Source organism: Babylonia areolata, chromosome 2, assembly GCF_041734735.1.
Source record: "Babylonia areolata isolate BAREFJ2019XMU chromosome 2, ASM4173473v1, whole genome shotgun sequence".
Taxonomy (NCBI): domain Eukaryota; kingdom Metazoa; phylum Mollusca; class Gastropoda; order Neogastropoda; family Buccinidae; genus Babylonia; species Babylonia areolata.
The window spans coordinates 2,445,562-2,460,716 of record NC_134877.1 but is presented as its reverse complement, the minus strand read 5'-3'; the positions used below and the strand labels follow the sequence as shown (position 1 = coordinate 2,460,716).

General features: G+C 45.8%; 1 protein-coding gene across 1 annotated transcript in view; it reads right to left on the bottom strand.

Annotated features, from left to right (window-relative positions):
• The window catches only part of LOC143296487 (sodium-coupled monocarboxylate transporter 1-like), a 57,951-nt gene extending 55,250 nt beyond the window's left edge, over nt 1–2,701 (bottom strand). Inside the window, exon 1 of the mRNA XM_076608452.1 lies at nt 1,981–2,701. The gene's annotated coding sequence lies outside the window, so the exon portion shown is untranslated. The remainder of the gene's footprint in view (nt 1–1,980) is intronic.
• Nucleotides 2,702–15,155: the final 12,454 nt, after the last annotated feature.

Genomic DNA, 15,155 nt, shown 5'->3' with positions numbered 1-15,155 from the left:
ACACACATCTACACACGTACACCCACCCCCCACCCCCCCACCACACACATCTACACACGTACACCCACCACCACACACATCTACACACGTACACCCACCCACCACACACATCTACACACGTACACCCCCCACCACACACATCTACACACGTACACCCCCCACCACACACATCTACACACGTACACCCACCCACCACACACATCTACACACGTACACCCCCCACCACACACATCATTCTACACACGTACACCCCCCACCACACACATCTACACACGTACACCCACCCACCACACACATCTACACACGTACACCCCCACCACACACATCTACACACATACACCCACACCCCCCCCCCACCACACACATCTACACACGTACACCCCCCACCACTCACATCTACACACGTACACTCCCAACCACATACATCTACACACGTACACCCCCCACCACACACATCTACACCCGTACACCCCCCACCACACACATCTACACACGTACACCCCCCACCACACACATCTACACACGTACACCCCCCACCACACACGTACACCCCCCCACCACACACGTACACCCACCACCACACACATCTACACACGTACACCCCCCCACCACACACATCTACACACGTACACCCACCACCACACACATCTACACACGTACACCCCCCACCACACACATCTACACACGTACACCCCCCCACCACACACATCTACACACGTACACCCCCCCACCACACACATCTACACACGTACACCCCCCACCACACACATCTACACACGTACACCCCCCACCACACACACTCTACACACGTACACCCACCACCACACACATCTACACACGTACACCCCCCACCACGCACATCTACACACGTACACCCCCCACCACACACACTCTACACACGTACACCCACCACCACACACATCTACACACGTACACCCACCACCACACACATCTACACACGTACACCCCCCACCACACACATCTACACACGTACACCCACCACCACACACATCATTCTACACACGTACACCCACCACCACATACATCTACACACGTACACCCCCCAAAACACACATCTACACACGTACACCCACCACCACACACATCATTCTACACACGTACACCCCCCACCACACACATCTACACACGTACACCCCCCACCACACACATCTACACACGTACACCCCCCACCACACACATCTACACACGTACACCCACCACCACACACATCTACACACGTACACCCACCACCACACACATCATTCTACACACGTACACCCCCCACCACACACATCTACACACGTACACCCACCACCACACACATCTACACACGTACACCCACCACCACACACATCTACACACGTACACCCCCCCACCACACACATCTGCACACGTACACCCACCACCACACACATCTACACACGTACACCCCCACCACACACATCTACACACGTACACCCACCACCACACACATCTACACACGTACACCCCCCACCACACACATCTACACACGTACACCCCCCACCACACACATCTACACACGTACACCCACCACCACATACATCTACACGTACATCTACACACGTACAGAGTGAATTTTCTTTTGGTCTGTCTTCCCCTCTCATTCTTTCTTCCTTTCCTTCTTTCTCTCATCGTCAAAAAATCATGTTAGGTGAATAAGAGGGTTATGTTACCATCACACACACACACACACACACACACACACACACACACACACACGCACGCACGCACGCACGCACACACACACACGCACGCACGCTCACACACACACACACACACGCACGCACACACACGCACGCACGCTCACACACACACACACACGCGCACACACACACACACACACACACACACACACACACGCACGCACACACACGCACGCACGCACACACACACACACACACACACACACACACACACACACACACACACACACACACACACACACACACACAAACTTACCCGCCAAATAATGTCTTTTTAACAAGATTTCAGCCAAACTCCCCGAACGCAAAGATGAAAAAAAACAACTGATAATAATAAAGATGATAATAATGATAATAATAAGAATAATAATAATAATAGCAGCCTAAACCAAGATCAGAGTTGCGTTCCAGATGTCAGGATTTCACTTCAAGTCACCACTTCCGAGAATTAAAAAAGAAAGAAAAGAATAAACAAACACTCACAGATTCCAAACACAAAACGGTTTCTTCTGTTCTTGCTCTTCGACAAAGAAATCACTCGAAGATTTTTTTTTTTTTTTTTTTAACTGGCCTACCACGCACAAACAAAACAAGAAAACTGACCGAAGGATTCGTTTTTCAGTTGTTTGTTTGTTTGTTTGTTTGTTGTTGTTTCGAGTGTCCGCGAAGCTTTTTTTTTCAAGTTCTCTTTTTGTCAAAATGCAACAGTTCCACTTCCCACTCCCGAAGATCCTGGGTAAGTCTCAAGACGCTCCTTGTAGCTATTATACTCTCCTGTCAGGGGTAGCCTCATAATCAGCAGGTACCCAACAACCACAGCCACACACACACACACAGACCTGGCTCTTTTAAGTAGGCTAGCATCCAATCCGCCCGCCCCTCTACACGCACACACACCACACACTGAGAGACAGGGAGAGAGAGATAGAGAGAGAGCGAGGACAGAGACTGTTCGGTATAAGCTCCCTCCGTCTTCTGCCGCAACGCCAACATGGACTGGCTGCATCCAGCCCTGTGTATCTGACTGGCGGTGGTGGTAACTTGATCACACACACACACGCGCGTGCGCGCGTGTGCGCGCACACACACACACACACACACACACACACACACACACACACACACACACACACACACACACACACACACGCACATGTACACGCGCACAGTCGCCGGTCACACTTTCATACAACGGGTCCTTCCAGTATGCTGTCTGTCACTCCTTGCACCGCGAGTGCACACACACACACACACACACACACACACACACACACACACACACACACACACCTATAAATGTATACATATATACACACACACGCACGCACGAACACACGCACACATGTACATACACACACACACATACACACAATCACGCACGCACACCCACACGCACAGTTAGAGAGAGACACGGACAGAGAGACACAGAGATACAGTGACAGCGAGGCAGAGACAGAGTGAGAGACAGAGACAGATAGAGTGAGAGACAAGGAAAGACAGAGAGAGAGACAGGGAAAGACAGAGTGTGAGACAGAGAAAGACAGACAGAGTGAGAGACAAGGAAAGACAGAGTGAGAGACAGAGAAAGACAGACAGAGTGAGAGACAGGGAAAGACAGACAGAGTGAGAGACAGGGAAAGACAGAGTGAGAGACAGAGAAAGACACAGGGAGAGACAGGGAAAGACAGACAGAGTGAGAGACAGGGAAAGACAGAGTGTGAGACAGGGAAAGACAGAGAGAGTGAGAGACAGGGAAAGACAGACAGAGTGAGAGACAGGGAAAGACAGAGTGAGAGACAGAGAAAGACACAGGGAGAGACAGGGAAAGACAGACAGAGTGAGAGACAGGGAAAGACAGACAGAGAGAGAGAGAGAGAAAGACAGAGTGAGAGATAGAGAAAGACAGACAGAGTGAGAGACAGAGAAAGACAGAGTGAGGGACAGAGAAAGACAGACAGAGAGAGAGAGAGAGCCAGGGAAAGACAGACTGAGTGTGAGACAAGGAAAGACAGAGTGAGAGACAGAGAAAGACAGACAGAGAGAGAGAGAGAGCCAGGGAAAGACAGACTGAGTGTGAGACAAGGAAAGACAGAGTGAGAGACAGAGAAAGACAGACAGAGAGAGAGACAGAGAAAGACAGAGAGAGAGAGAGCCAGGGAAAGACAGACTGAGTGTGAGACAAGGAAAGACAGAGTGAGAGACAGAGAAAGACAGACAGAGAGAGAGACAGAGAAAGACAGACAGAGAGAGAGAGACAGGGAAAGACAGACAGAGTGAGAGACAAGGAAAGACAGACAGAGTGAGAGACAGAGAAAGACATACAGAGTGAGAGACAGGGAAAGACTGAGTGTGAGACAGGGAAAGACAGAGAGAGTGAGAGACATGGAAAGACAGACAGAGTGAGAGACAGAGAAAGACAGACAGAGTGAGAGACAGGGAAAGACAGAGTGAGGGACAGAGAAAGACAGACAGAGTGAGAGACAAGGAAAGACAGAGTGAGAGACAGAGAAAGACAGACAGAGTGAGAGACAGGGAAAGACAGACAGAGTGAGAGACAGGGAAAGACAGACAGAGTGAGAGACAGGGAAAGACAGAGTGAGAGACAGAGAAAGACACAGGGAGAGACAGGGAAAGACAGACAGAGAGAGAGAGAGAGAGAAAGACAGAGTGAGAGATAGAGAAAGACAGACAGAGAAAGACAGAGTGAGGGACAGAGAAAGACAGAGAGAGAGAGAGAGAGACAGGGAAAGACAGACAGAGTGAGAGACAAGGAAAGACAGAGTGAGAGACAAGGAAAGACAGACAGAGTGAGAGACAGAGAAAGACAGACAGAGAGAGAGACAGAGAAAGACAGACAGAGAGAGAGAGACAGGGAAAGACAGACAGAGAGACAGAGACAGGGAAAGACAGACAGAGAGAGAGAGACAGGGAAAGACAGACAGAGTGAGAGACAAGGAAAGAGAGAGTGAGAGACAGGGAAAGACAGAGAGAGTGAGAGAGACAAGGAAAGACAGACAGAGTGAGGGACAGAGAAAGACACAGAGAGAGACAGGGAAAGACAGACAGAGTGAGAGACAGAGAAAGACAGACAGAGTGAGAGACAGAGGAAGACAGAGAGAGGGTGGGAGGGAGGGGGATAGTAAAGGTGAAGATGTGGAGTGGATGTAGTTGGGGGAGGGGGCGGAGGGGGGGGGAGTGGAGCAAGGACGGTGTTTTGGGTTGTTGCTTTTTTTTTTTGCTTTTTTTTTCCACACACTACAACATCATCACTTTGCAAGACACATGGCTGCTGCCAGCAGCTCACATCAACGGGGAATGCTCATTTACCGACATCTAACCCCCCCCCCCGCCCCGCCCCCCTTCTCCTACCCACCTCTCCTCCGCCCCCACCAGCCCCCCCCCCCACCTCACCCCACGCCAACCGCACGACATCGTCTCTCTTTTACCCACCATGTCAGTGGTTCTGCCTTCAAACACAAGTTACTTGCTGACGAAATAAGGGGCTAGAAAGATAAGAGAGAGAGTGTGTGTGGGGGGGGGGAGGGGGAGGGGGCGAGGGGGGCGGGACACTAAGAGAGACTGAGAGATAACGTGATGGAAAGAGAGAGACAGAGACACAGAGAGAGAGAGAGAGAGACGACACTTTGAGAGAAAGGAGAAATACCGAGATAGAGATATGGGGAGAGAGAGAGAGACAGAGAGAGACACACAGAGGGGGGGGGGACACTTTGAGAGACAGAGATAACAAGAGAGGGAGAGACAGAGAGAGGGGGGGGAGACACTATGAGAGAAAGAAAGAGAGAGAACGAGATTAAGAGAGAAAGAGAGAGACAGAGAGACAGACAGAGAAAAACCCATAGATCGAGGGAGACAGAGAAACCAAGGGACAGAAAGAGAAAGGTTGACAGACAGACATAAACACAAAGAAACAGAGACCCGGAGACAGACAAACATAAACAAACAGAGACCCAGAGACAGACAGACATAAACAGACAGAGAAACAGACCCAGAGACAGACAGACATAAACACAGAGAAACAGACCCAGAGACAGACAGACATAAACACAGAGAAACAGACCCAGAGACAGACAGACATAAACACAGAGAAACAGACCCAGAGACAGACAATCATAAACAGACAGAAACAGACCCAGAGACAGACAGACATAAACACAGAGAAACAGACCCAGAGACAGACAGACATAAACAGACAGAGAAACAGACCCAGAGACAGACAGACATAAACAGAGAAACAGACCCAGAGACAGACAGATATAAACAGAGAGAAACAGACACCCAGAGACAGACAGACATAAACACAGAGAAACAGACCCAGAGACAGACAGACATAGACAGACAAACAGAGACTCAGAGACAAACATAAACAGACAGAGAAACAGACCCAGAGACAGACAGACATAAACACAGAGAAACAGACCCAGAGACAGACAGACATAAACACAGAGAAACAGACCCAGAGACAGACAAACATAAACAGACAGAGAAACAGACCCAGAGACAGACATAAACACAGAGAAACAGACCCAGAGACAGACATAAACACAGAGAAACAGACCCAGAGACAGACAGACAGACATAAACACAGAGAAACAGACCCAGAGACAGACAGACATAACACAGAGAAACAGACCCAGAGACAGACAGACATAAACAGAGAAACAGACCCAGAGACAGACAGACATAAACAGACAGAGAAACAGACCCAGAGACAGACAGACATAAACAGAGAAACAGACCCAGAGACAGACAGACATAAACAGACAGAGAAACAGACCCAGAGACAGACATAAACACAGAGAAACAGACCCAGAGACAGACAGACATAAACAGACAGAGAAACAGACCCAGACACAGACAGACATAAACAGAGAGAAACAGACCCAGAGACAGACAGACATAAACACAGAGAAACAGACCCAGAGACAGACAGACATAAACACAGAGAAACAGACCCAGAGACAGACAGACATAAACAGAGAGAAACAGACCCAGAGACAGACAGACATAAACAGACAGAGAAACAGACCCAGAGACAGACAGACATAAACAGAGAGAAACAGACCCAGAGACAGACAGACATAAACAGACAGAGAAACAGACCCAGAGACAGACAGACATAAACAGAGAAACAGACCCAGAGACAGACAAATATAAACACAGAGAAACAGACCCAGAGACAGACAGACATAAACAGACAGAGAAACAGACCCAGAGACAGACAGACATAAACAGACAGAGAAACAGACCCAGAGACAGACAGACATAAACAGACAGAGAAACAGACCCAGAGACAGACAGACATAAACACAGAGAAACAGACCCAGAGACAGACAGACATGAACAGACAGAGAAACAGACCCAGAGACAGACAGACATGAACAGACAGAGAAACAGACCCAGAGACAGACATAAACACAGAGAAACAGACCCAGAGACAGACAGACATAAACACAGAGAAACAGACCCAGAGACAGACAGACATAAACAGACAGAGAAACAGACCCAGAGACAGACAGACATAAACAGACAGAGAAACAGACCCAGAGACAGACAGACATAAACAGACAGAGAAACAGACCCAGAGACAAACATAAACACAGAGAAACAGACCCAGAGACAGACAGACATAAACAGACAGAGAAACAGACCCAGAGACAGACATAACACGGAGACAGAGACAGAAAAGCTAAACGAGAACAATAAATAACCAACAGCAACCAACAACCAGCTCAACAAGAGACTAAGAAGAACACATGTGTATATAATGCATAGACTGTGTGTGTGTGTGCTGATCTTCCAGATAATCTCTGCTATTCTGCAAGTGACACCCAGATACAAGGTGCTGGGACGAGGGTAGTGGGTGGGGGGCCGGGGGGGGGGGGGAGAGAGAGAGAGAAAGCACACACACACACACACACACACACACACACACACACACACACACACACACACACACACACACATATGGGCCTAGATTGACCCAGATATCGAGGAAGCGAAAGCAAAGTAAAAGAAGACTGAATTATTAGCGCTTTCAGAATTTTGGCACGCTGGCAAAATGCGCGACCCGTTTTGGAACAGAGCCAAAGATGTTTACCGCGTACGCACACGCGCACGTATCCACGCATCAACGCGCTCGTGTACGCACGCACGAGACTGAATTTATGCTCACTTACGAACGCATTCACGCATCCACGCATGCATGCACTAACCGACGTACTGCCTCCCCTTTTCCTCTGCTTTGAACACGCACGCACGCACGCACGCACACACGCACACACACACACACACACACACACTCTCTCTCTCTCTCTCTCTCTCTCTCTCTCTCTCTCTCTCTTAAAGATGAAACGATGCAGACACTGAATTTGCAACCTTTTTTAAGAGATATCTTTGTTGATGGATGTCTGATCAGAATTTACAATTTTTGATGATGCTGACAGAGTGTGTCGAGTGAAGTGAGCATGTCTATATCCCCCCCCCCCCCCATATCAATGTTCCCCCACGTCTATGTCCCCCCAGGTCTATGCCACCCAGGTCTATGTTCCCCCAGGTTTATGTTCGCAGGTCTATGTTCCCTCAGGTCTATGTTCCCCAGGTCTATGTTCCCCCAGGTATACATTTCCCCAGGTATATGTTCCCCCAGGTCTATGTTCCTTCAGGTCTATGTTTCCCCAGGTCTGTGTATGTTTCATTATACATACACTTTTGGGTACCGGTCAGAAGTGGTCGGTGGTCAGCCGGACGTCATGATAATGCGCAAACGTGATAAAAGAACGCAATCTGACGATTTTTGCATAATGGTCAGTGGTCAGCAATGGTCAGAAGTAGCGAGAAATAGCCAGCAATGGCCAGCAGTAATCAGTAGTGGCGAGCTAATGGTCAAACCCTGGTAAGACGTCCAAATAATGCACAACCGTCACGAAGAGATGCAAGTGATGCAACTCTGATACTGTACAACAGTGGTCAGTAGTGGTCAAGCAGTGGTCAAATAACTGCAACGACATAACAATGGACAGATGTAACAAACTGATGCAGTGTGAGCACTTTGGAGTCATGGTCAATAGTGGTCAGCAGTGGGTCACGCTGCTGGTCAGGCATCTGCTTGGCAGATGTGGCGTAACGTATATGGATTTGTCCGAACGCAGTGACGCCTCCTTGAGCTACTGAAACTGAAACTGAATGGTTCTACACTTGGGGGAATATATATCTGGGGGAACATGTGCTTGGGGGAATATAGACCTGGGGGAACATAGACTTGAGAGAACTTGGACCTGGCTGAAATAAATCTAGGGAAACATAGACCTGAAGGATCATAGACCTTGGGCAACATAGACCTGGAGGAACACAGACCTGGGAAAACATAGTGTTGACCCCTTGAGTGAATACGACCATGTACAGCCCAGCCCAGCACAGCCCACTCAGAGATGTTTCAAGGTTCACGAGTGATGTCGGTACTTTCTCCTGTTTCCTCTTAAGATAAGATAAGATAAGATAAGAATAACTTTATTATCTCCAACTGGAGAAATTTGGTCAGGTGCATTATCACAGCATAGACAAGTAAACAACATGGGGACCATAACTGTAAAAGCCAACAACAGCCCCTACAAATATTACGAAGATACAAATGTAAAAAATGTCACATACATCGTTTCATACATACATCCACACACTGCAGGTAATAACTAGTATTCTTAATGTAAAAACAGAAAGAATTAAGAAACATTATTTGAATATAATTATAAACATAGCCTACTATACTGCACATTGATTATAATAGACAGATAAGATAAGAATAAAGATGAATTGCGGAAAACCACAACCAGATAATCAGCACACACTCGCACCGCACCCCCCCCCCCCCCCCCTCCCCCACCACTCACCCCACACACGCGGATAACTTGATTAAACCAGAGTAATAAACATATGTTCTCAAATAAAAGCATTTCACATATTCGCTTTTAAAAACATTGCAATTAATCCTGTTGTTTTTGGCTTTTGTTGTCATTCTAATGAACACCAAGGGTGATTTTCATAAGAAAAAATAAAGTTACTCTGATTCTGATTCTGATAATCTGATTCTGATTCCGATTCTCTCTCTCTCTCTCCTAAACGTTTACACACACACACACACACACACACACACACACACGCATGTGCGCGTACACACGCACACAAACACACACAAATACGCACAAACATACACACGCATGTACAGCATCAGTCATAACCGTATTCGTTTGTAATAGAATAAGGAAGAGTGGAGTTTAACTCACTCAGTACGGCCAGTCCTCTCTTCTCCTCTACACAGACCCCTCGGATGTCCAGTGGGTGTCTGAATGACCCAACCTTTAGCTTCCGTCGTCAGAATTGTGGTATTCTTTGTCAACATTCACCTCTTCAGTGTAAGAGCCTTCCGCTTGCAATATTTTGATGATGGTAATTGGGGTGAAACGTTGTTAACGTCGTCTCTTTCGCCGTTCGTATGGAGAGAGTTAGCGACCCGTTAGGTCAAGTTGTTCGTGGATGTGGTCTTATCCATGGGGGTCAGATGTGGTCAAGGCGTTGGTCCTGTAATAGAAGAAATATAACATGACGGGAACAACACAGTTTCACAAAAAAAAAAAAAGGAACAGACCTCCTGAGGAGATGCACAGTTTTCCTCTTGGGTGGGGGTGACATGATGCTGAAGTTTCGGCAAACTGCAGTGTGTGCAAACAGTGTCATGAGCACAACTCATAACCAGGAGTGCTTTTTTTTTTTTTTTGCACGTGCACATCCGTTCTTGAAGTATATCTATAACCAAAATTGTTTGTTGTTTGTTTTTGTTGTTGTTGGGGTTTTTGTTTGTTTGTCTGTTGCTGTTGTTTGTTTCGTTGGATTGTTGTTGTTTTGCTTTTTGTTTGTTTGTTGTTTTTCGTGTGTTTTTTGTGTTTGGTTTTGTTTTGTGTGTGTGTGTGTGTGTGTGTGTGTGTGTGTGTGTGAAGCACAGCTGCCGTTTAAAAAACACTGGTGTGTGTGTGTGTGTGTGTGTGTGTGTGTGCGCGAGAGAGAGAGAGAGAGACAAACACAGCTGCCGTTTACAAAAACACTGAAGAACAGTTGCACATTCTTTGGTTGAAACATCGATTTTTCAAACGCATTTTTCATGCTGTTTATAGTGCACGTGTGAATGTCTAAAACAGCCGTTACTTTATCCAGTAAGATCCAGAGACCTGTGGTAGGCCATAATGAATGAAGCCCGTCTGATTTAAAACCATCTCTCGATGTTTTTGTTTTTTAAATCAACATCATATAACAGACCATAGTAAAAGAAGCCCGCCTGATTTAGAATCATTTCTTAACTTCTTCTTTTTTTTAAATTAATATCTTATGACAGAGCATTCTGAATACAGCCCACCTGGTTTTTAAAATCATCCCTCCACTCTTTTTTCTTGTTGTTATTGTTATTGTTGTTGTGATCAACATCTTTTGACAATGTATATCTGTTTCAATGAAGTGGTCCCTAACTTTTGGAGAAAACTGTGCGAGCAGATCACACTAGCGTGCATAAATCACTTGCGCGTATCTCTACTTTCATACTATTCTGTCAGTGCTGGATGTGGTTGTGTGGGGGGGAAAAACGTTTGCACGCTTGCTTTTTTTTTCTTCGGAGGAGGGGGAGGTGGTGGATGTTGGGGAGGAAGGGGGGGGGGTCTTTTTGTTGTTGAAGAGTACTTTTTGTGTGTGTGTGTGTGTGTGTGAAGGCTTGCAGAAAGTGGTATTCTACTTATCGACTTTTGTGTGTGAGTCGTATGTGGCTGTTATGTTTTATTTTTTCCCCCCGTGCGAAGAAGGCACATGTGCGCCAGTAACGATTTAGTCCCATTGTGTATGGATGTTTGTGAGTGTATACCCTTGTGTGAAAACTGCACATGGTGTGCGGGTTTGTTTGTTTTGTGTGTTGTTGTTTTTTTGTGGGGATTGGGGGGGTTGTTCTGTTTGTTTGTTTGTTTGTTTGTTTTTCATTTGTGTTTCGTGTGTTTGTGTGTGCGTGAGAGAGAGAGAGAGAGAGAGAGAGGCAAAGACAGATCGCGAGCGGTTGTTGTTTGCGTTGCTTTTGCTGTTGTTGGTGGGGTGGTTTCGATGATGTTGTTGTTGTTGTTACTACTGTTGCTGCTGTTGTTGTTGCTGCTGTTTTGTGGTTTTGTTGTGTGTTTTGTTTTGTTTTGTTTTGTTTTAAGAAAAGCATCTGGAGAACATTGGCCTATTTTCTTAACCTTCTTTCTTGTTCTAATCTTTGGATTCTGTCTTTTTTGGTGCATTTATTGTATTTGTTTTCTGTATTAATGTTTGATGTTAAAGAATAGAGTATCCATTCCAACCCCTAACCCTGCTCTTGCAAGGAAGGTTGTTGTTGTTGTTTGCCTTTTCTCTTGGAGAAATATCGTCAACGACACAGTCAACAGTTCCATTTTTTCGCGCTACGACTTGGAACACGGCCAAAGTTATTCACCGCGAAGGCCCGCTCACAAGCACGCATGCGCGCATGAACGAGCGCACACACGCTCGCACGAGACTGAATTTACGATCATGTACGTTTGCAACCACGATCCACGCATGAACACTTCACCACTGCTCTCCCTCTCCCCTTTCACCCTGTGTGTGTGTGTGTGTGTGTGTGTGTGTGTGTGTGTGTGTGTATGTGTTGTGTTGTGTTGTGTGTGGTGTGTGTGTGTACGTGTGTGTTGTGTTGTGTGTGTTGTGTTGTGTGTGTGTTTTAGGGGAAAGAAAAACAGAAAAGAAAGATCAAATATTCAAATGAAGAAAATTCATTTCATGATCAAATGAACAAAGAAACATCCAAATAAATGTACACCATTCTTTCTCTTCACTTTTTGTTGTTGTTGTTGTTTGTTTGTTTGGTTGGTTGGTTGGTTGTTTTTTGGTTTTTTGTTTGTTTTTTTTTTTTGTTTTGTTTTTGGGGGGGGTTGTTTTTGTTTTGTTTTGGGTTTTTTTTTTGGGGGGGGGGTTGTTTGTTTGTTTTGTTACACTACAACAACTCACCTGCATTAACTGTAGAACATACGTGTATGCATGTGTGTAATATACAGTCAACTGTGTTATTCTGTTACTTTTACACGTGTAAGAAACATCCACAATCAGCGTGGAACACGACACGAAAACTGTTGTGCATCTTACATTCTTCTGTGTTTTTATAGCTGGTAAAACCTGGGTTTGCATCTGACTCATTTACATTCATTGGTGTGCGCTTTTCGTGTTGGTAAATATCAGTGATGATGGTGATATGGATACTGGTGATGATGGTGATATGGATACTGGTGATGATGGTGATACGGTTACTTCTGGTGATGGTGATATGGATACTGGTGATGATGATGATATGGATACTGGTGATGATGGTGATGTGGATACTGGTGATGATGGTGATGTGGATACTGGTGATGATGGTGATTCGGATACTTCTGGTGATGTTGGTGATATGGATACTGGTGATGATGGTGATATGGATACTGGTGATGATGGTGGTATGGATACTGGTGATGTTGGTGATGTGGATACTTGTGGTGATGATGGTGATACGGTTACTTCTGGTGATGATGATATGGATACTGGTGATGGTGGTGATATGGATACTGGTGATGATGGTGATATGGATACTGGTGATGATGGTGATACGGTTACTTCTGGTGATGGTGATATGGATACTGGTGATGATGGTGATATGGATACTGGTGATGATGGTGATACGGTTACTTCTGGTGATGGTGATATGGATACTGGTGATGATGATGATATGGATACTGGTGATGATGGTGATGTGGATACTGGTGATGATGGTGATACGGTTACTTCTGGTGATGGTGATATGGATACTGGTGATGATGATGATATGGATACTGGTGATGATGATGATATGGATACTGGTGATGATGATGTGGATACTGGTGATGATGGTGATGTGGATACTGGTGATGATGGTGATTCGGATACTTGTGATGATGGTGGTATGGATACTGGTGATGGTGATGATGGTGATATGGATACTGGTGATGATGGTGGTATGGATACTTGTGATGATGGTGATATGGATACTGGTGATGATGGTGATATGGATACTGGTGATGATGGTGGTATGGATACTGGTGATGTTGGTGATGTGGATACTTGTGGTGATGTTGGTGATATGGATACTTGTGGTGATGTTGGTGGTATGGATACTGGTGATGGTGATGTGGATACTTGTGATGATGGTGATATGGATACTGGTGATGGTGATATGGATACTGGTGATGATGGTGATATGGATACTGGTGATGATGGTGATATGGATACTTGTAGTGATGGTGATGTGGATACTTGTGGTGATGGTGATATGGATAAGGATACTTGTGATGATGGTGATATGGATACATGCGTATGTGTTGTGTGCTCCTTCTGCGCAGCACGCATTAAGTTTGCAAATCTGAATCACGCACACACACACACACACACACACACACACACACACACACACACACACACACACACACACACACACACACACACACACACACACACAAATGACTAGGGGGTTGTGAACTCAAAGTAGGTCAAGACCATGACTGGCCTTGGCACATCACTTATCTTATCAATCTCGTGGTCAGTGTCCAGCCGAAGAGCTGACTTCAAGACGAACCGCTCGATAGCATAGACCTCTTACAAGACAAGACAAGGCAAGAAGTTTCTTTCGTGTGCCCACTGGGGCAATTGAAAAGTTACATACATTCATCTTTTACTCAGTCCATACAAACAGGATGAGTGATGTCAAAAAGTAGAAAACAGGCCCATTCGATCAAATACTTAAATGCAAACTAACAAACACTTTTTCTTTACAATGAACAAAAGTCTCTTCCCTAGCAATGGACAAAATTTTAATGAAACGAACTACGTATAGAAGAAGCAAGAGATTAAACTTGGGTTTTTTCTTCAGAAAACAGTAAGTAGAAATCAATAGACATTGGGAGGGTTCTATGATATCTAGATAAACATTCTTGTCACATGCTTTCTATTAACAAATGACCCACAAACACAGAAACAGAGAAACTCATAAATAATGTCGTTTATGGAGCATTTATCGCAGATTCTTTCATTTCTAGGTAAATTGTCAAAACACTTTGTATTAACAGGCAAAGGATTGTTGGTTGTTCTAAACTTGACCAGTTCAGTTACGCAGTTATTCGGTAACACTGTGAAATACGCATCTTGGCCACTCAAGCTGTTTTCCGGAGGGGGGGGGAGGGGGGGTCACCTGGCGAACAAAATGTGTCCTAGTTAGCAGTGATGGCCAGAAGATAAGGTCTTGAACCTTGTGTTGGGTTACGCTGCTGGTCAGGCATCTGCTTGGCAGATGTGGTGTAGCGTACATGG